Source organism: Brachycentrus maculatus, unplaced genomic scaffold (assembly GCF_059751285.1).
Source record: "Brachycentrus maculatus isolate JH-2025_06_01 unplaced genomic scaffold, ASM5975128v1 h1tg002021l, whole genome shotgun sequence".
NCBI classification, from domain to species: Eukaryota; Metazoa; Arthropoda; class Insecta; order Trichoptera; family Brachycentridae; genus Brachycentrus; species Brachycentrus maculatus.
Genome location: NW_028282562.1, coordinates 4461 through 27703, shown reverse-complemented (window position 1 = coordinate 27703; position 23243 = coordinate 4461). Strand labels below are relative to the sequence as shown.

The following is a 23243-nucleotide window of genomic DNA, read 5'->3' as shown; positions in this document are numbered from 1 at the left end:
TGCTCTTGTTTAGCATCGTTCTGGCAATGTCGATGGGATCAGCCTCCCCTTTTCTTTCCAAGTCCGCTATACCTTCAAGAATTGACAGGGCCTTTTAATGTTGATTAATTTTTTGATAATAATTAGCCTTTGCATTGCATGCCAGAGAAATAAGTCTGCAGTAACTCTTATTATTGCGGTTCAGCATCTGCAAATCTTTGTCTAATGTGGCAATAAGAGTGACCAATTTTCGATTGGACTGACTTTTGCCAATGTTGTTGGTCTAATGAGTATACTTTTGCAGCTCATTTTGAAGAATGTGGCATTTTTACAAAATTATCGCTACTATGCTCTATTAAAATGGTGGCTTTGAAACAATCTGGGAGCTGTCTATTTTAAAGCTAGAATTTTTTTCTTTGCTTGCTCTCATTCTTGGCTTTTGCTATTCTATATAGTAAGAAAGTAAGATAACTTTATATTTATTGTTATTATTATTGTTAATATTGTCATTATTGAGACTATGGCTTTTTGCAACTACAGTCCATTATAATCATGTAACATGTTTTAAAAAACTTCAGCAGAATCTCTACTAAATCGAGTGAAAATTCTTCCGAAATCGCAAGAATATGCGCCTGAACTGCGTTGCAGAAACTGAAATCGTTTGAGGACAGAAGCTAAAAAATGACAAATGTGGGACTTCATAAATTATTCTTTTCTAATCTAAAGTATATTAATTTTATTTATCAATAAGTTAAAATTTGAATGACTGGTTTGAACCAATATAAAATTATCAGGTCGAATAATTAAATATTGTCAGCAGAAAAGGCTTCGAATCACTCGTGTTCCTCTTACTTTTTTTGTTCGATTCTCAGCTTCTTTGCCGGGTGGGTTGGATCCATCATCACTTGATTGATTTCGCCTCCATTTTCGTATATCTTTTTCAAGTGGATATGGTAAGCAATCGCAACATGGTAGGAAGATCTCCCAAACAGCTTATTGCGGACAGAGTTAGTCCTGCGGTTTAGGGGTGGCACTCCTCTCTCTCCTTTTTATTTTTATTTGAAAAACTAACTATTGCTGACGTATGCCTGCTGCTGCATAATGGCTCTGTTTACAGCTTCCATCCCGTTTCTGTTTGTCCCGAGCTGTTGTGCCAAAGCCTTATAAAAATTGTGGTCACTGGGATTGAAACTAAGAGAAGGGGGCTGTATGGACGCTTTGGGAGTTCGCTGCTTCTCGGGTGGCTCTAGAGGTTTGGGTTATTTAAGTGGATTTCCCGTTGAGTACTGCTTCTTTTATCTATCCTTTTTGAAAGTGTCTTCTTTGGGATTTTTGCGTGCACCGACGATCCTTCGGGAGGCATTATGGCTTGAGATCTCCTTCTCCTGAGGTTTCTCCTAAGGTGGGTCGACTCTGAGGGCAACCGCTTTTTCTTCGACCTCGATACTTTTAGTTTTCTCTTTGAGTTCTACTATCGGGAACCTGTTACGTTTATTGACGGAATTGATAAACTTAGCCAGCAATTTAGCTGCGGAGTTGAGTTCGAAGGCCGGTGAAACATATTCCTATATGGCTCAATAGGTACTCTTGAGTGGATATTCCCGCCGTACCCAAATTCTTCAGGATGCTAACTCTATACAAAAAGATTAAGTACCTCTGTTGCAGTGTAGTTCCGCTGCCGATGAGTTCGAAGATTCATTTTCAGGTTCTCGTCCATCTTTAAATGTCAAACTTATATAAATGATAGCACATTAATTGTCAATATTTATAGAAATACTGTTCCAAGCACCAACTTCAATATCAAGTGCCCGCACAGGACACTTCTTTTTGAGAGGGAAGACCCAAAATAAATATGAATATTATTATGAACTCTCCACTATAATTAAATATTTATTGTCTGTTTATAATTTCTCATTATAATGCACCGGAGGTCTCCTTTGTGTCCCCCTCCCTCGAAAATGCATATGCAATGCGTTATTGTGGCATGGTTAGAGAAATATGCAAATCATTAGTCGCTGGATCACTCCATGAGAAACTGATCCAATTATCGATAGAAATTAATACTGCCAAAGACTTATTCCATGAAAGAGTTGTAGTTGATGTTGTTTGACTCAGAGGTTTTCCTGGCTTTTTTCTTTTTCTACTCGAGCTAATGTTCTTCTAAGCGTTCAACAGCTTCTATTTCAATTCCCTTGATTTGCATCTCTGCCTCAATTTACTCGTAAATATCTCTTTCCTCCTTCAGCCCGTGAAACATCTGTTCGTGCAGCTCTTTCATCTTTGGTTGCGGGGATGGTTCAGCTCGATGTTCTTAAAAACATAAGTCCCCTGTCCCTTCAATTTTGACCGCGCTATTCATCAAGCTTAAAGCAGCCTTCATTTCGGCAATATTGGCTTCATGGTTGGGTCCCGGGCTGAAAACTGCCTAATTGATGTAATTGCAGTTAATTGAAGCCAAGCCGATAATTCTGCTGTAAATTTTTTATGGCAAAATCTATGAATACTGCTCTGAACGGAAGAAGTTGGGAATCGAATGGCATGCACCCCCGCTTCTTAATCTGCGCGAGATTCTTTTTTCAGTACTCATTTATTCGAAGAATTATTACATTTAGAATAACATGCGCAGTTATTTGCAAAACGTATTGCCCAATTTATTCATTCTTAAAGAATTATCACAAATGCCTACACTTGGTCGAAATGCTCTTGTGCTGTCCTTGAAGTTGCTGTCTGAGTTAAATGTATTCGATTGTGTCTGATCATGTTGATTGTGCATTCTGGATGCCGATCACCATCATCTTCAATAAAAAGAAGTTAAAGTACCTTCATTATAACTTAAATGAGTCAACTCATCGAATATTTTTGAGCATATGCAGCGCTTTTGGCTAGGTGAATAGCATTTATGCTTGCGTCATGTGGATTAACAATCGGACATATGTATACAAGATAGAATTTGGGGTGTTATTTGTATGGCTTTATAAAATTAAGGGTTAAAATAAACTGAACTAGGTAAAAATATACTCTTTGCATGGGATGAATTTGAGAAGTACCAACAATTAGTATTATATATAATAGTGGCAAAATAATTGAATTACCGATTCGGACGCATGTGCACATTTATGATTAAATGCTATTATTACATTTGTATGCAATAGGAAAAAAGAAACACTTCAAGCGAGTGCCTCGACTCAAGGCATCTCACTCATCACAATGTGTTTCTTCTGAAGAAGATTGTATGTAGTTCCTAGAAGTCGGGAATTTGCGCCGACTATTCATAATATACAAAGGCTTCGAGTGATGAGAGTCAGACTGGTTCTACCTTTAGCTCGATTCCAGTTTTCAATCGAGATGGCCGATACTACACCCCTTCGTTTATCCTGAAGGAGGACATTGTACTTGTGAGTTAACTTAGCCCAAATTCGAACAAAACGAATAAGTCTGCCTCCTCAACCACACTCGGAAGGTCAAATAGATGCTACAGTAGAAATAGCATATGGTATCCCTAAATTAACTTAGTTCCTCCCTAAACCCTCAAGGGTCAGCAGTTTTTGCCAAATTTGCAAGGAACTCTTCGATGAATACCTCACAGTACATTTCCACTTAAAGCAGCACATTCATCGGCCCTCACACCTCCAGAAGATGCGCAGCTCCGAGTTCTGCAAGGACATCGCAGAACTCTGCAACAAAATGAACCCTCAGCGTAAAGTAGGCAAACAAAAGAAAATCAAAAAGTAGAAGTCGGCAAAATAAAAGGCTGTAACTGTCATCAAAAATAGTCCTGCTCATAAGCTAATTTAGCAGATCTCGACAGGACTTCAGACAAACCATGCAGATACAGGAAACTGACTTATTTTATTTATCATCTCATTTCAATTTATCCACATCTCATACCAACAATACATACAATCAATATATACATACAGTTCATACAATTAAGGCGAATAGCATAGTACATACTGTTAGCAATACATTCAACAATTAGCACGATATATAAAATTAATCAAGTGCATCCCATAAAAACTTTAATTCAGACTAAAAAGATCGATAATCTTCAGTCACTGTTGCTTTCATACAATTTGTTCATGCTTATGATTTTAAAAGCGATAGCCTGCAAATTATTAATTTGATAGATTTAAGAGGGCAAAGAAAGAGATATGATAGACTAATCAGATTTACACATTCATATTGAATACACTCTGGAGTTGACCTACGAGAAATTCGTGTCACAGAAAGAGTCGATTGTCAACCACATCATCGATAAATTCCTCATAATTGAAAAGATTGGGTAGGGCATTACAAGCGATGTCTACCGGGGGACAAACATCCAAACCAATGAGGAGGTTGCGATAAAATTTATCAACTTGGCCAAATATAAGAACCCTGAGTAGCGAAGATATGTCCAGAAATCTGCTAAAGCTGAAATATAAAATTTATCCAAACTAAAGTGCGACCATATTGTCAAGCTTTACAGTGCATATACTAATAACGATTTTGTCCTGCTCGTTATGGAATACTGCAATGGGCCCACGCTCCTCAGCTACATTGAAGAAAAGCCTCAGAAAAGAATTTGTGACGAGTAATCTGTTGAGCTAATTCGGTAGATTATTTTAGGGCTTGCTGCCATGCATGAAAAGAACATGGTGCATCGAGATCTGAAGGCCGACAATGTTATGTTTCATAATGGCGTATTAAAGATAATCGACCTTGGGTTTTCAAAAGTGCTGGCAAGCAAGTCAAGAACGACAAACACTTTGGTCGGGACTCCACTGTCAATGGCCCCAGAAGTCTTAAAAGGAGAGAAGTACGACATTTCGGCTGACATATGGCCTTTGGGAGTCATCTTGTATCATATGATATATGGGGTGAGCCCATTTAAGCCAGCAACAATTTCCGCCTTGTACTTTCAATATATTGAAAAAGACATCTTCCCCAACCAGGGGAAAGTCAACGGAGTCCGCGCATCAATATAAATGCAAAAGCTGTTAAAGAGCATGATGGAAGTAGACCCTGCCAAAAGAATAACATGGAAACAGCTTCTCACCCATAAAATTATAGCTGAGGCGCCTCTGAACAAATTTGCGATGCTCAGTAACTACAACGAAAACAAGAAGGAGCAGATGCACAGATTTTCGAAACAGAATATTCTGGTAGGCCTGAGGGACATGTAAGTCCAAATAGCCTTAGAGGCCGTAGATAATGCTGATCAAGATACCAAATATTCTTTGCGGCGAGTAGATTAGTAATAAGTAATATCAAAAATCTCGCAAATAAATACCTGTGAGGCTGAGAAATATCAACTACTCAACGAGTACTTTCTAGACTGCCAGAAGACTTACCACATCCTTCATAACATTATACGGCCGATAGAAATGTCTCCTCCCTTCAGCATGGACGATAGAAAAGTTGTCGAGATGATGTATTTAATCGTTTCTCGATGCTACTGCAACTTAGTGTTTCTAAGAGATGACCTATCGAATAATGAGATGAAGAGCTATATTGCCAATAGGCTCAACTACAAGATCCAAGATCTGTCCAATGAAACAAGGAGCCTATATAAAAAATACTCGGAGCTGTTGACTGAGGTTGAGAACCAAGTGAGCAGCATCATATCTGACAGGTTTTTGAAGATGTTCGAGTCTCGATCTATTGAGGTCAAAAACATATTCCTATCCGGGGTAGAAATATCGAGCTCCCCCACTATCAAAAAGATCAAAATTAAAGAGCAAAAACGAAGCCAAAGCTGCAGCCGAACTAAAATCAAAGAGCAATCCTCCATTGAGCCTTCCAATTTATACAATATTGAAAGTCTCAAGTAAAAAGCCGGATTCACAAAGGAATAGCAAATCAATTACACCCAAAGGACCTATATTAACCTCATCCTGCTGCGAATGAACCCAAAAAATAACGCAAGGCTTTACAAGTATCTAGAACAGTATGAAATCATTAATGGTGTCAAGAAGAAGCAGCTGGGCAATGCGAGCTTCAGTGAATGGGTTGAGAGGCTCATTGAGGGGCAGTCAGATCATAAGACCAGCCGCCTTTGTTGATCATTTTGGATATGGGGTGAAGGTATCTTGAGCAGGAATCATTCATGGTTCCTTATTTTAAATATATGCTAGCATTGATAATATGACTGAATATATTAACTAATGATGCATCCGAATGCTCAGAGCATGAGATTGTTAAACTCAATTAGTATGCAGCTCATGTTATTGCAACCCAATTGCTACATCTTCGGGTCCTATACCAAGAATCCGTCCAATAGCTCCGTCAGAACAGTCTCAGGCCCTTTCCCTTCGCATCTCTGTTCGAATAATGTCGATGAGGTTTTGCCCATTAGTTTACTATCTCTCCCAGACCCCATCGCACCCGATCAGGAGGAATTCATCGTCCTTGCACAGTTATCAGGTCTTGATGTCGAGCCCCGCAATCACTGTCTGCTTGTTGGGAGGTAGGTCCTTGTTCTTCTTATAGTGCATATCGCCCAGACCCCGAAAGAGGTTGAGGTGGTTGTTGATTCTGCCCTTTTCGACCTTCGCCCCCTGAGTTCACGATCCTGTTCAGTTCCTCGGTATCTTCAGGCTTGTGATCCTTCGATAGTTAAATTATCTTGCCATTACGACTCAATGCCGCTTGCGAGTCACCTGCATTTACAACCATGATGAGATTACCCACAATTAATACTACATTAGCAGTGCAGCCCACAGAATCCACCACTTTTTCGTTCGAAAAGGGCTGCATTCCGTTTTGTCTAGTGTTTTATCGAAGCTCTGTCTCTCCCTGCTCAGTGCCCATCATCTCGTCTATTTGCATGAAACATTATTTCAAACAGGCCCCATAGTTTCCCTGTTCAAAAATGATGGTCCTATTTGATCTTGATAGCTATGTGGTTTGCACAAAAGTGAACACACTCCGCCCCGCCGTGACCGCATAATACTCCTAAGACAAAGACCTATTTATCAAGACGGTCATAGAGGATCGCATCTTCCATTTGTTTTCTCCACCCTTATTATAAAGAGCAGTTACCTTGCATTTCAATCGAGAAGGCGCGTAGTTTTTTGTGCTGATACTTATCAATTTTTTTATCTGTTTTCGGAATCTCCAAGGCACCATTCTAAATTTGAAAGTGCAGGATATTTATATTCATATTCTGCTATGAAACATGATGATCGATCTAACAACTCTACAAATATGCATACCCATACACATACATATACACATACATATACCATATAAAATTGCAAATGATTTACATAATAGCCCATCTTAGTCACAATCGAATACTCTCAAAGCTATTCATATATACCATGACCTGCTTAATTTTATTTGATGAGTTCACAAAACCCTCACATTCAGTAGGCATCCGTGGATGAAAGTGAAACTGACTTTGTGCAATAGCTTATCACTCAATACTACCCGTAATCCATTTCGGCCTCTATTTCATCGAAACATATACAAAATAGTCGCCTCAGGCCACAGCCTTTAGAATCATCTGTTATCCCCTAAAAAAAGATCATAGATAATCTATGTGCTTAAACCCTCAAACAAAATAGTAATCATAATGCTTTGGAGAAGTATCGCAATCAAAGTGAAGATAGTTCTCATTCATTATTGTCAGCCATTGTTGGTAATCGTAGTAAATCAGTGGCGGCTTTTGGCCTCAGCAGACTACAGCAACAAAAAGGTGTGAAAAAAAGTCAGGCCTAAGCCATATAAGAATAGAGATATCTGCTTCATCATAAATCAATTACAAAGTAGCTGCTATTGCTGTAGAGCAAGTGCCATTAATTCGGAGGGCCTTCATTCATCAAGGAACAGCTAAGCCAGCAAACAATAGAGCCTTCTGAAATAAGGGACTACTATAAAGAGAGGATTAAAAGTATACATGGGTCGCTTAATTTTCGACATCTGCCTCGGATTAAAGGGGCAAGCATCAAGAGCAATTCGCAGAGAAAGGTCAGCCCTGATCGTAAATAGGGCAAATTTCGATATAATAAATGGTATATTGAGCCTATCAAGAGATTTTCACTCACCGAATCACTCCCCTCGAGCCACCTCAAGCTTGCCATCGCCAACTTCAATAGAGGCAGCCCATCATAAACAGACGATCACCGAATTAAACTGGAGAAACAGTATGTGTACAATCTTCTAAATCCAAAGAATAAAATAGATCATGTCATAAGGGAGGAGTATGCGCCATTAGTCATTAAAAAGTCCAGTCTGAGACTGGGGAGAGAGCCATTGCTTTGCCTGCATACAAAAGTGTAAATGAGATGATTTTAATATTTTATGCAGCTTGCTTTCTACTGCATTGCTATTTTACTTATTGTATCGATGGACAATACTTAAATAAATCAGGAATCCCATGCTTTTGTGCATTGGCATCGACACTATAAATAGTATGGGTGCGTAACGCGCTTTCATAAAAATAAGATTATTAAATTTTATGCCAAATATTTATTGACAAATTAGCGTACATACAGTTAGTTGGAAGGGTCATGGAGAGCCTGACAATCACTCATAATGTTAGAAGCCATTAATGTTAAAAGCAGCAATTCTAATTACAAAACGACTTTCAATTATATATTTATTGGCAGCCATTTACTCAAATAATAGGTCGCAAATTCCGGAAAGCACGCCAAATATGAATACTCTGATTGTTACGAAGCGATAATAAACTCAGCAATCAGAATAAACAGTCATCACTTCAGTTATGGGGGTTTTATTTATGATTTTTGCTGTTATTAGAGTGCTCAGACAGTTCTGGTTCGAGCTAATTTTCATCAGTGTTGACCCTCTTCATCTCTTTCTCGAGCTCAAAGTCGAGGTCACTCAAAATGATCTTTTTATTTCTTGACAAATACTTATTAAAAAAGCATTCCTCCTGCTTCTAGGGCGTCTTCTTATCCAATTCCTCTGTGATATCGGTTTTGTGGACTATCTTGAGAGGCCGCGATGCAACTTCACTTTCTACTTCCGAGGCTCGCCGCTACTTTTATTTTTTATATGAGTTTTTGATTCGCCTTTTGGAGCTATGCAAAAGTCTGCGGTGTAGCACTGAGTTCGATTCGTTGGAATCGCTGGATGAGTCAATGAGATTGAAACCAAATGCAAGGGAATTGAATTCTAATACCCTCAATAAATACTAACACACTTCAGGAGTATGGAGATTGGGCACCATTTTTTGGAGACACATGAGCATCTAGGTAGTTCGGGTATCGGTCCGGAAACGGTCTTTAATGCCATAAAAGGAAGGGGTGGTGCTCAAATTCTACCAGTCGATTTCAGGCAGCTTCAGGAATTCGTGAATGATAATGGAGGTGACTTCATCATTGGCATAACCGTATATCAACAACTTTTTTCGTAATCTGCTTATTTTGCTGAGCAGTTCCCTTATCTCATAGCTAAACTTCTTATTATTCTATCCTGTATTCTGCATTGGCTCGAATCTCGTATAAACTCTATTATAGAGGCAATTGCACCAAAAACAGCCATAATCACAAATATCAAGTGCCCAGTTCTCCAAATTCTCATATAGGCCATTCACATCGAGTCAAACTGCACATTCGAAGGCAAATGTTCCTCAGTTTTGTTCAATACAGTAAATTAATTCGATTTAAGCCTAACCTTTCTTTGAAATCATACTCATATTTATGTCACAACAATATTAGTAAATCATTGTCTCCTTTATTTCGAATATAATATTTCGGATTAATTATAACCTCGTAATGTAATCAATGAAAAAGAATTACCCGCCAAGTTTGCAGAAGCAACCAAAACTATTGTTTAGTAATTTTAATTATATATTTATTTGTTTATTATTTATCATTATTTATTTATTATTTATTTGCTATTTATTATTTGCTATTTATTATTTGCTATTTATTATTTATTTGTTATGAATATATATGATATTATTATGTGATTTTATGATTATAATTTATTTACAATCTCTATTTCGATTATGATGAGAGATTTATTTTTGCTAGCTCAAATATTTAAAGATTCAGCAAAAAGTCTCTGATAGATCTTCTTCATTAATAAATGACAAATTTTCGATACATATCATCGTCATCGTTTCTTGGGTTGTGATTGCGGCTTTTATTTTTATTTTTTCCTTTATATTTCTCTGCGATCTCTTTCCTTATCTTCCATTTCTGCTCTTTCATCAAGTTAGCTCGATGATAATCCCTATTCGCTCAGTTCCTCTTCGTCGCTGCTGTCATCGCCGTTTTAGTTTTCATAGTCACTTGAAGAATCAGATTAGTCACTTTACTCGTCAATTTCAGAGGAGGAGGCTTCGAAGCTTTCGTCGTTGTCGACATCATTTTCTTCATCTTCCTGGTCAGCCTCGTCCCAGGCCATCCATGCTTTGTCATCGACAAATTTCTTGAAATCCTTGCGAATAAGCCCTAAGAACTTAATCCAATTCAAGTTCTTGCCTTGGTCGTAGAAAATAAGGTTGCAGCTGTCGAGCCAATCTTTTACTTTCTCCACATCTTTCATCGGAATCTGACTTATTTTCAAGAAGTTTTCATAGTCTTTCATGACGAGGATAATATCGAAGTATCTCACGTTTGCATACATCCTTTCAAAGCAAACCACCTCGATCTCATCCAGAGGAGCAATGAAGAATCTGTTCTCGACAACATTTATCAAACAGCTTTTAGTAGGCTGCAGCAGGGTTGTATTGTTATATGGATTTCCGGAAAACCCTGCATCTCGATCAGGAGTTTCAAACTCAAAGTGTTTGCCTTTGAATTCATCACAACTTTTTATCCATGCCTTAAACTATCGATCCAATTTTTTTCTTGTCTCTTTCTGCCTTTACTCGTCATCATCATCTTCGCCAAATCGAGCTCGTCCTCCGATATCTTCATAATTTTGCCCACCTTATGAATAAAATTGGATATCTTCTGATTTCTTTTTGCCGATAAGAATAGGGAAATTCAACCTGAAGTGGACAGCGGCTATAATTTATTTTTCACAGGGCTGGAAGAATGCATACTTGATGTTGGAAAAGGTAACATCGATGATTTATCCCTTGTTTGTGGAATATCTGAACCCATTAAGATGGCATTACAATATTCCTTTCACTTTCTTTTGCCCTATTCCTGGCCTTGAGAACAAATCTCGCAGAACCGGTCGTTTGCCCTTGTTCAGCTTTAATACTTCTTGCTCAACGATGTCTTCCTTCGCATTTTTTTCACTTATGTCCAGTTTCACTTTCTTCTGCAAGGATTTGATTTGCTTTTATAAATCGGCAATGCGAGCAACTTGCTGGCTTCGAAATACCATTTCTTTTACATAAATGCAAGGGTCACTATATTTCGGGAATATAATGTTCGTGATTGTCCCAGGCAAATGAAAGTTAAAACGCAAAGAAGCAAATTTTCCTTCATCATTTTTTACTACATTCTTCAAAGCATTGATATGGAAAGGAACATGCCGGCCATTGATCGGCAAAAGAAAAGCATTATTCTTATAATCGACGTAGATCTGATTCTTTTTCATTTCTTTCGGAAACTAGTTGTGAGATTTATATGCTTCCAATTTCCAGCATTCAATATTTTTCTCTTTTTTGAATCCCCCAGTGAAATTTTAGTAGACTCTTTCTTTTAGTTCCTCAAGTTTCTTCTTTTTGAGCTCCATCTGATGTTAGGATCTGAATTTTTGGTTTTTCAGTTTTTCGATTGTCACTTCATGCTTCTTGCCTCTTCGAGTGACAGGCCGTCCGATGTCTTCATCGATCGATGCTTTATCTAACAATAAATTTAATTATTACTTGCATTTTTAGGCTTCTACTTCTTTTGCTGGTCCTCATCATCTTCTCCCAGTTCATATGAAATAGACGCAATGGCAGAACTCGCCTACGAGGTCAAAACTTACTGACCCTTGTCAGAGACTATTACTGTATCAATAATTTGAATCGCATAGGATTTGGTTCCCTTCTTGGTTTCATACTTCAAGTCTGGGAAAGTGCAGTTCACTAAGAAACAGAATCCAGGTTCCACAATCTTGGTATTTTTGTCATTAATTTATAATGTAGGCTCGCAAAGGAATATGCCAGTACCAAATCCGAATGACTTTGGCACCTCACAATCTGGCAACTGCTCTTTAATGAATTGGGCTGCTCTTTTATATATGGTTTCAATTGAATTTCCAGGCTTGAGATTCTGTTGAATAATCTTGCAAAGTACCACAATCTTCTTGTATGTGGTTTTTTGAGCCTACGTTGGGTTTATTAGTAAGGTTCTCGCGACATAAGAGTTATAACTCTTATAAAGCGTTCCCAATCCTAACAGTATACAGTCATATTTGAGTATGTTCGCATTTGACTCAGTAAATAAATTGGAGTCATATGTGCCCCCGCTTTGGACATTAATGGCAGGCCCTATATCTATGTACTATTTATTAATTGTCAGATCGGGATGATTTTTTTCACTTTTGATCGCGCACTTTTTCAATTAGTTTTCATTGCTAAGCAGCTTTTGCATTTTGGTTGATAATTCCTCATGCTTAATAGGGTTCCCTTCATCAATTGCAAGCTATATTTCCTTGACGAACTTGGAGTGAAAGTAGGAAGTAATAATGGAAGACTTTTTCATGTTTTAAATCTATTCTTTGGACTTGGTGAGGAAGCACTCGTTGAAGAAGTTGGAAACTTCAACTGGTTCATATTGCTTTTGCTCTAAATGCTTTTGAAACTCCTCTGCGACTGCGCCTGCTTTAAGATCCTTTGAAATCATGCCGATTTTGGGCTTATCTGCATCCCCATGCAGAGCTTTCCAGATGGTTTGAAAGTTCTAGGTATTTTCATCAGCCTTTTGTATGAAGATTACGTCAAATTTTTTGGCATCCGGGTGTTCCTTGACTTCTGCTAAAAATTTAACTATGATGGCCTAATTCGATACTTTTCCTTTCAGATGTAAAAATGATCATTTTGCTCTTGGTGAAACAGAGGATGGTGTCTGTCAAATTGTATGCAGCAAATAGCCAGCTTACAATTGCAACTGTTTTCTCATTGCCTGGGGTGGCTTTGCCATTGACCAAGATGACACTTTCGAAATCATCAATGAATTTCTAAATTAGACTAATTTTACGTTTGCCCAAGTTTGAAATATTTTTTCAACATGGGAGTAGAAGACTTATGGGGGAATCTGCGCTTGCATTTATTTTATAATGTTGATCAAATTTAATTTCGCGCTTTTATAGTCCGAATTTCAGGCTAAGAATTATACCCCAATTTTTAATCCCATACCTAAATCTCAAAACCTATCCGCAAACACTCTTTGTCTTTTTCAATTAAATAGGCGCCTTCTCAATCATTGGCACCAAAAATAAAGGATGCTTATGTCAATGATATAAAAATAAGGCTATGAAGGCCCCCCAACTCAAAAGCTCTTCATTAGAATGTCACAACTTTCCAAGGTATAAAGGCGGAGGAAGATGCTTAATCTAATTATAAAACCATTCACAGAGCTAATAACTAATGTTTCAATTGCCTATAAATCATTAGTTAATTAATAAATAATAATAATATTCAGATTATATGCATCAATACGCTATTGATTATGCAAATATCAATTGATACTAATAATCATAATGTTATTATTTAATGACAATTTAATACAAAATGAGAAAGTCGGAGCTGATAGAATTCATCTTGAAATGCGAGATGGCAGCGAAACAGAGAATACATTGAGTTGAAGTACTGGGATTTGGATATGTTTCTGATGATGAGATTTAATGATAATTTTGTTATTAATGGATTAATGGAAGAATTATCCATATAGTGTTCTATTTAAAGAATCAAAATGGACCATACTCGGGGTTACACCCTCCCTAAAGTGTAGAATCATCTAGCGACTTATGCCAACTTGAAAGTCTACAATTTGGCGATAAGGAAGAACACTCTGCAAGACGAGGGAGAAGCCTGCAAGAATAATTTACAAACCATGAAAACTATAAAGGAATAATCGCACAATTCGATTGCAACCAATCACATACTCAACTACCAAGGCTATCGGCTTGATGATTCAGAGAGCAGCCTCAAGCAGCCGGCCGAATCTCATGGCTTCATCAAAAATGTAACAGCCAAAGTATCATCAGAAAACGCTTATAATATATTTCAGGACCCGAAATAACTCGAGGCATTCAGCATCAACATACGATCGAAGAAATAGAAAAATGAAGCGAGGCCCTCGCTGTATGCGCACATGGAGCACATTCTGGATTCTGCGACAGAAAGAAATACAGCATTGTCGGCTTTAAGTAGTTTGAAACGTTCGTGAAAAGGCTCAATAAGAAGAAGGTAATTGGAGGCGGCAACAAAAATAAGCTATCAGAAACACATCTATCATTTTCAAAGATCAGTGTTCGTGGGGGGCCGCCTGCCCAAGATTAAAACATTACGAAGGGCGAACTCTACGACCTTTATAATATTGGGCAGGAGCATAAATAAGGAATATTAAAGGAATCATTGCAAAGATCTTTGGAGGGAAGACACAAATAGAGCGTGGAAAACTTGATTTGCGCGCAAACTAGAACTTTTGACTGCAGGTAGGCAGTGTCGGGCGTGCATAAAATGAAGGAAAGGTTTGAGCAGTATAAAAAACACTGGCTAGACCAGAAGAGCACGAAATCCAACCGACAAAGCACATAATTGCGAGATCTGAATAGCTTAAACTAGCTCAAATAAAACATTTCGCCTCGGGCTTGGCCTTCTAACTTGAGAGACCCACAATAGTTTTGTGCAATATATAATCGCATTTAGCTCGAGAAATTGATGAGTCCGTAGGAATGCAAACTAAAGGTCTAGGGCCGCAAAAAAATCAAAGAAGAGTTGAGATGGCTCAACTCGAAAAACTGCTACTACTTTAGTGCGATTGACGAGTTCAAACCGATTATTCAATAAATGAAAAAGTCCAAACTCGACGAAGACCAAAAGCAAACGCTTGAACAAAAAGACTTCTTTAATACTGAAAACACAACCGGGATTTCCTACCGACAGTCTTGCAATTTAAAGAGCAACAATAACTCTTGCACGAATGATTGTGGCGGTAGGTTCAGCCAACTTTAAAGATCGATTTGATAAGTGTGGGTGAAGCGTGAAGGCTACACAGTAAATGCTCTTATGATAGAATGAATATATATCAGCTAGACTTTTTGTATGATTGAGCTATAGCAATCTATTGATGGAAACTGATTAAGAATCGCAGTTTCCGAAGAATATACTATTTTTGCTGGGCTGACTTGGCTATATACTCGATGCTCTTTTCCGGAAAAAATATGATGAAGTTTAAACCCTCGAGGGGAAGCACTTTCATCACGCTTGACGCTAACCTTTCTGGCTGCTTCGTGCCAGTGAATGGGTTCTGTTTGTTCAGGAAGCTGAGCAAGGAGGATGATTATTTTTTCTACTTCCTCACTGCCTCGTCGTAGTTGTAGATCTTCATTTGATCAACGCCTAAGATGCGAGGCTGGTACGTTCCTCTTCTGTTTATCTTGATTACATCGAATTATTCATAGCGCGACGCCTAATCGATTCCAATAGGGGGCAGCACATTCACTGAAAGGTCTCTGGGAATTGATGAAATGAGGCGGTACGGTCGATGCAGCTCATTGTCAGGCTCATCCATAAACTTCTTTTTCTTGGCCTGCGATCAAAAAATTTGTACATAGAGGATGGTTGAATTGAGGTCTCTGGCTTGAACATCGCGAGAGAGCCGGTAATCATCTTCAAGATTTTCAACAAGAGATATTTATTCGCAGAGTTCCTGCTGAATGTATTCGTAAACCTTTTCGAGCAAGTCGTCATGGGAGAGGATAATAGATGCGATTCTCTGCTCTTGGTGATTGTAGACTTCGATCTTGATGAGCCCATTCAGTGCAAATTCCGACTCTCTCGTCCTTCTGGTCTGTTTAGCGTCTGTTTGCTTCGAAACGAGGACGAGAGTGTCAAACATAGAATCCGATATCTTGCGATTGCGCTCAATGGCATCAACCTTCATATCGGGCTGATAGTTATATTAGTTTTCACAGAAACGGAGTTCATACGCTAAGGTTAAATTATACTTACAGTCGGGGTTGGTTGAGATCAGCAAGGACTGGTCGAATGCTGTTTCCTTGCGATACTCGTTTATGGCTTTTTAATGAGCTCATTTATGCTATCCACATTCGCAAATTTAATTATTTTGTGCAAGTCATGCCCAAAGTAATAAATCCCAACTTAATTCTCTTTCACTTTGTATCCGCTACGGACCGAGCAGTCGGAATGCAAAGTCTTCGTGGGAGTTAAGATGCAAGACTTTTTCGGAGTCTTGAGTGTTAGATGATTTGTTGAGGATGTATGAGTCTAGTTTTAGTGGGATTACTCGCTTGTTTTTTCTCTGCCTCTTTTTATTCCTCCTTCTCTTCGATTGCATAAGACAACGGCTCTTAAAAATTTGAAACTTCGGCCATTGACATGGATTAATTCAGTTTCTAAAAAGAGAAAAGCACTGATGTGAAATGCTTTGAAACAATCTTATTGCAGTTATTCTGATCTGAGGGCTGATCAATCAAAGGATACTCCTGGCTGACTTCTTCAGAAGAATAGTCATTCATTTCCTCAAGGGATGTGAACAACATTGTGGAACCTAATATATATAACTAATATGTGAATTGCTACGTCATTTGCTATCAAGCCAATTGTTACTATAGCAATAAAACTGAACAAAAAAACTTTGAAGTCATATGAATCCTAAATAACAATCTGTCTCAGCCTCTGTTTCCAATGCAAGGGGCAATAAAGAGAAGCTAGCGCGAAATATTGCAAAAACCCAATTATAAAAAGGGAATGAAATGAACAATGAGTAACACTTGAGGAAGGTCTGCTTAGATTGGATCAAAATAATTATGCAAAGCATTAATTTTATTTTGAGTATATAATAAAAATGAAAACGTCGTCGGCAGGATTCGAACCTGCGCGGGCAAGCCCAATAGATTTCTAGTCTATCTCCTTAACCACTCGGACACAACGACTTCTCATTAATAGTGCACACTATTCCCAAATTGTTACAGTCAACTCTTTGCGAATGCATAATAAATTCATAACAAATTCAATAATAACAATAACACTACCAACAATAATAATAATATATATATATATATAATTGACGAATCAAACCAAGTTCATTTCTGAGATTATGAATTAATAAAGTGAGTTACTTTTTATCATGTGGCACTCTCTGATTATCTTCAAACAAGTTCATCCTTAAAAGTTTGATGACTATTTGCACATAAGATGAGACTATGAGAATGTTCCCTGATTTGCAATGTTCGCATGGGTTTTCCTCTTTTTTCGAAAGAATTTAATTTAATATGGATCTATCAAATTTATTAGCCACGATTAGATCAATGGCTGTTTAACTATTTTATATCTTATCTGATTGAGTCTCGGACAGTGAAGATTCATATAAATAAATCCGAATCAAGATAAATAAAGAAAATCCAAATCCAGATAGGGGTTGGGGTTGGGGTTGGGGTTGGGGTTGGGGTTGGGGTTGGGGTTGGGGTTGGGGTTGGGAGGTTTGATAGAAGTGACATCTCTTATATAATAGTTGAATGAAGTCAACATAATAATGGAAAGTGTTCAGGGAGGGACTGCCCATCTTCGAGTATCAGAGCAAGATCTAGAACCTGGTGGTGAAGGAGAACTTTCTGATAGTGACAGGGGATACTGGGTCTGGAAAATCCACTCAGCTCCCCCAGTATATGATGGATTCCAAATTAATCAAATAGTCCATCATCAAGTGCGAGCAGCAGGTTGAGGAGTATCTCACAGGCAAAGTTCCCACCATGAAAGACATGAACGTCATCATCACACAGCCCAGGAGGATGGCTGCCGTTAGTATGGCCAATCGAGTCTGTGTCTAGCGAGGAGTTTCACTCGGAGAGGAAGTTGGCTATACCATTCGATTCGACGATAAGACCTCCAAAAAGACCAAATTGAGGTATATTACTGACGGATATTCGCCAGGCAGTGCATCAATGATCCATACTTGTTCAATTACAATATGGTCATCTTGGATGAGGCCCATTAAAGGTCTCTATATACAGACATCCTCTTTGCACTTGTCAAAAAGGCAGTGCACTACCGAAAAGGAACCTTAAAGTTGATAATTACAAGTGCGACTCTTAACACAAAAACATTTTCTAATTACTATGGCATTGTTCGGTGGTGCAAATGCATGGGAAATTGTACCCTGTTTAAGTTAAGTACTCTCCAGTCCACCAGAGTTCCAGGATCGAAGAAGCAGTGAAGGCTACGATTAGGCTCCATCTCCACGAAGGCCCAGGGGATATTCTGGGTTTTCTTAACAGGGGCGGAAGAGTGCGAGTCAGCAACCAGGATCTGCGAATAGAAGCTATCCGACTTAATGGAAAAGGAAAGGATGTTCCCGGCATGATTATGTATCAACTCTATGGGGCTCTCAGCAACGAAGAACAAGCCCGAGTATTCGAGAAAACTCCTGAAGGCATCAGGAAAGTTGTATTCTCCACCAACTCGCCGAGACTTCGCTCACTATCGATAATGTTGGCTACGTTATTGACTGCGGGTTCGCTAAGCAAAAGACATACAACCCCAAAACCAATATGGATTCGATTGTCACTGTTCCTATATCCAAGTCCAGGCCATTCAGAGGAAGGGGAGAGCAGGAAGGACTCAGGAGGGAAAGTGCCTCAGACTATACAGCCAAAATTCTACGACGAAATGAAGGATTACAGTTTGCCTGAAATCCTCAGGGTCTCATTGAATAATGTGATTCTGACATTGAAATCGATGCATATCAAAGATGTTATAAATTCGAGTACATGGAGAACCCATAAAAGTAGGCCATTTTCAAGGCCTTAGGCGAGCTTTTCCTTCTGGAAGCTCTCACTTAATAGGGTAAATCACCGAGTTGGGTATTGAAATGAGCAAGTTCCCTTTGGAGCCGCAGTTTGCGAAATCGGTAATTGCCAGCTCTTTCTTCAACATCGAGGAGCCCATGATTACCTTAGTAAGCATGCTTTCCACCGAGGGAATTTGGAAAAAAGTGCTCCACATCAATTAGTAAGAGTACAACTCCTTCCTCAAATCCCAGACCAAATTTCTATCCGAAACGGGAGACCATGAGACTTTACTGAATGTTTACAATTAGTTAGCTAAATCCGAGGAACCCGAAAGTTCTGCACCTAAAATTTCGTAAACTACCGAGCGATGAGACAGGCAGATCACATAAAGCATCAGCTTTATAATTTACTTGCAAGCTGCAAACTGGACAGCTGCTTCAAAATATTCAGGAAGGACCCGAACTATATAAGCCATGAGCTAATTCTGAAAGAACTGAAGAATGACTTGCCTTAAAAATACAGAAAAGCGCTACTTCGCAAAGTGTTGTCTATTGCTTTTTATTTTCATACTGCTCGGCTCTCCAACAATGGGCAAGCCTATTTGCTAAACTACCCTGAAGGCATAGTTGTGGGAATGGATCCTCTTTCTGCACTGGGCCTTCAAAACATTGACTCCCTTACGTCCTCTACACATAGTTAGGAAGTGGGATATCAACGAGAGGCACCATCCGATCGGTGAGCATAATAGACAACAAATGGATCGAGCAGTACCTGCCTCGAACAAAGAAAGTTGACAATTTCAAACTGGCAGGCATCCTGTTCGACTCATAGCGGCAGGTCAAAATAAAAGTGGAGGAGAGCGAAGAAGTGAAGAAGCAGCGACTACTTGAGGAGAGAGAAAAGAAGATAAGATAAGCCAAAGAAAGGTACGAAATCAGAAAGAAAATGAAAATTAATTGATTATGTATAGTCTTTAGATTTCAATATGTGCAGTTGAGGAGTTCGACGATTAATCTCCAATAATCGAGGAATTCTGTAGAGAAAAAACTCAATTGCGGACGGCCTATAAAATGAAAATAATAAGATGAGATTAGCAGCGGAAAGGCAGACTAAACTGAGCTATAAGTCAATACTATTCTCCAGTGCGATAATAAAATCTGAACTCTGCAACTGGCACTATAGCGCGCACATTATCAAAGCTTCTAACTCACAAAGTGAAATCCCTCCCTCATAACATAAAATACGCATACAATAACAATCATAACAATACCATAACTTTGATTTAATTAAATATTAATTATTAGATTAGTTTCATGAATATTTATCGCATAGAAATGGATTGGACATATCATATATTTATAAACATCAGTGAGCAATTGGTGCCATAGCTTCCGTCCAAGCCGGCATCAATGCTCATTTGTGAAAGAATGCCAAATTTATTGAGTCCAAGGTGTTTACAAAATGTAAATAGCCCCTTTGCTGTGCAATTTCGAGAGGTCAATCAGGAGGATCGTCGAATTTCCAAGCCTGTATCATCTAATCATTAGGAGAATTAAATTGATTGCAGATGACACCCGAGTAGAAGCAGATGATGTCGCAATTGCAGCTTCAATTAAATGTTCGATTCTGATTCTATATGCAAATGTTTATTTACAAAATTACTTAAGGGTGTGACTTACAATTATTATTATATTTATTATTATATTTGTATTTATATGTTATTATATTAGGGATGTATTTATCTATGATAGGCATTAATTTTGAAATTTTATAACAATGGCATGGTGCCTGTCTTTGTCGGCAGTTATATTATGTGCTTTAACTTATCTATTTGAAAAACTGCCTCGAACTGTGAAATAGAGTAAAGTTTTATCAACCTTTCAATGTTAAATAAAGTTGCTGCAATTATGATTGCACATTATATAAATTACTGATAGAATGCACCCAGAGGACAAATACTTGTCGTCTAAGATTTCCAGAAACAATTTTGTTTATGCAAGTTAGGCCATCGAAAAGTAGTGCCCTTTTGAATTATCGCCAATTTCGAGTAATCTTTCAATACTCGATCATGAATCGAAGTGGGCTTCAAAGCTCAACAAGGAAGCAATTAGTGACTATGAGGACTCATAATTCAGCTCGCAAACTGTTCTCAATAATTTGATATCAGAGTAACAATCGCACAGACTTAAGCCTTTAAAATGGAAGCGAAAGGACGAGCAAAAGGAATTTAGATCGGCCTCAACACAAGAGAATCGAATCAGAAGAGCAACTCACCGTTTGATTACATGACTCTGGAGCTGATCAGAAACCAGGAGTGGTCGAACTTAAACAAGCTGTATCCAGAATTCGGGCTTTATGTCTTTCGGACGAAGCAGCTGATACTTTCTGCCAAGATGACAGGCAAAAACAAAGAAAACACCTTTATCATTAGCCGTTCGCAGACGGATTTCTAATAGAATGGCAGAAAGTATGTCGGGAAACTCAAAACTAACTTCTTTGGCTCTGAGGCCTATATATTCGGGCCCGGCTACAACCTGTCGGACGCCAAGTCCAAGAAATTACCTCTTCGCAACATGCTGGCCATGATTTAATTCAAGAGCAGTTCGCTGTCCTCAGAACATAATTTCAAGGTGTACATGCTCAAGCCGGGAATCAACTACTATGACTTAGCAGGCAACAAGTAATTCGAATAAGAAGTCCCTTTGAATAAGCTATATAAATTGCAATAAAACAAGAAGAATATTAAAGTAATGGTCAATAAATGTGAAGAGAAATACTCCCAGGTATCGACACTCAATTTGGAAAAGAAGGTGAAGATGAGCTCCAAAAAGAATTTTCGGCTATTTGACGAGAGCCCATAAGCTGAGGAAGTTTACTTCTCTCCCAAGCTAAGAATGCTTTTCGGGAAGACTGCTGCAGATACGTTCATTATGGATGTTGGCCAACCCCTCAATATTTTAATTGCTTTTGGCATCGCCTTAGCAGAGTTCGTGAAAAGATGATTGATGATCTGATGAATCCATGAGATATGTATAGGTATTATTTATGTTTGAGCCATGAATGAGAAGGCCTTAATGCTTTCAGCTTCCGATTTTCTGCATTCACATATGGCTTTTGCTGTGTATATCGCTAAAATCAGAAATATCCAACGCCCAGTTAATTTAAATACCTCATCAAATGCAAAAATAAGACAGATAATTATTGAAATGATTTGGCAAAATTATGCATTTTGAAGCTCTTGAGATTTGCTGACAATAACTTAATAAAATAAAAAGAATAGTTTCCACATTCATATTCATATTAATGTTCATATTCATATTAATGTTCATATTCATATTAATGTTCATATTCATATTAATGTTCATATTCATATTAATGTTCATATTCATATTAATGTTCATATTCATATTAATGTTCATATTCATATTAATGTTCATATTCATATTAATGTTCATATTCATATTAAAGTTCATGGATGAGTGTCTGAATTGTGAAGCTTGAAGGAGCAATAGCCATTGATAGATCTTCGACTTTCGGCATACAATTATGCATATAATTATGCATATACTCACACCGTATGGATATAGCCTTATATAATATTTGGGGATTGAACTGTATTATAATAATTGCTTTTGATATTTAAAAGGATGAATCGTTCGGTGAGTACGATGACTGGGAAGACCAAAATAAAAATAGTATTTTTGGGCAACCAGAGTGTCGGCAAGTCCAGCATCATTGAAAAGTATGTGAAGGACATATTTGACGAATCATCAAATGTAAACATTATAGTAATGCAGCCAACTGTCGGAATCGATTTCTTAGTCAAAAACATCACTCACGGCTCAAAGTCATATCGGCTGCAGCTTTGGGACACAGCTGGACAGGAAAGATTCAGATCCCTGATTCCCAACTATCTCAAAGATGCAAAATGTGCACTGATTATCATCGATGTCACAAATCGGTCATCCTTGAATAACGCGGACATGTGGATGAAGCTGTACAACGACAACAGAACTGGCGAAGGGTTTACTATTATGATCGGCAATAAAATAGACTTAGAGTATCGGGAAATCACGCAAGAATAAGCATTGAAGAAAGCAGAATAACTAGGGCTCAAGTACTACGAGATTTCAGCCAAAACAGGCTAAAACATCGAGCAACTCTTTACCAAGATTGTCGACATGACTGAGCAGAAGACCGTGAGCCTGGAGCTCAATGCAGGAGGCTCATAAGCCATCAAGTAATAGTAAACTGGCCAAGAAGAGGATAACGAAGCAAAGCAGCCAGCATCCAAAATTGCAGCCCAAAAGCAAAACAAGACCGATACCAACGGATAAAAGCAACAACAGCAAAATGTAGTCTTAAAGAGTGAAGAGATAAGCAAAATA

At 38.2% G+C, this 23243-nt stretch overlaps 1 non-coding gene and 1 pseudogene across 1 annotated transcript; one reads left to right on the top strand and one right to left on the bottom strand.

Moving 5' to 3' along the window:
* Positions 1 to 16920: 16920 nt before the first annotated feature.
* Positions 16921 to 17001, bottom strand: TRNAS-AGA (transfer RNA serine (anticodon AGA)). The gene has a single exon. It is a non-coding gene; the product is annotated as a tRNA-Ser (tRNA).
* Positions 17002 to 22523: 5522 nt separating this feature from the next.
* LOC148298450 (uncharacterized) lies at positions 22524 to 22940 on the top strand (annotated as a pseudogene).
* The last annotated feature ends 303 nt before the right edge of the window (positions 22941 to 23243 follow it).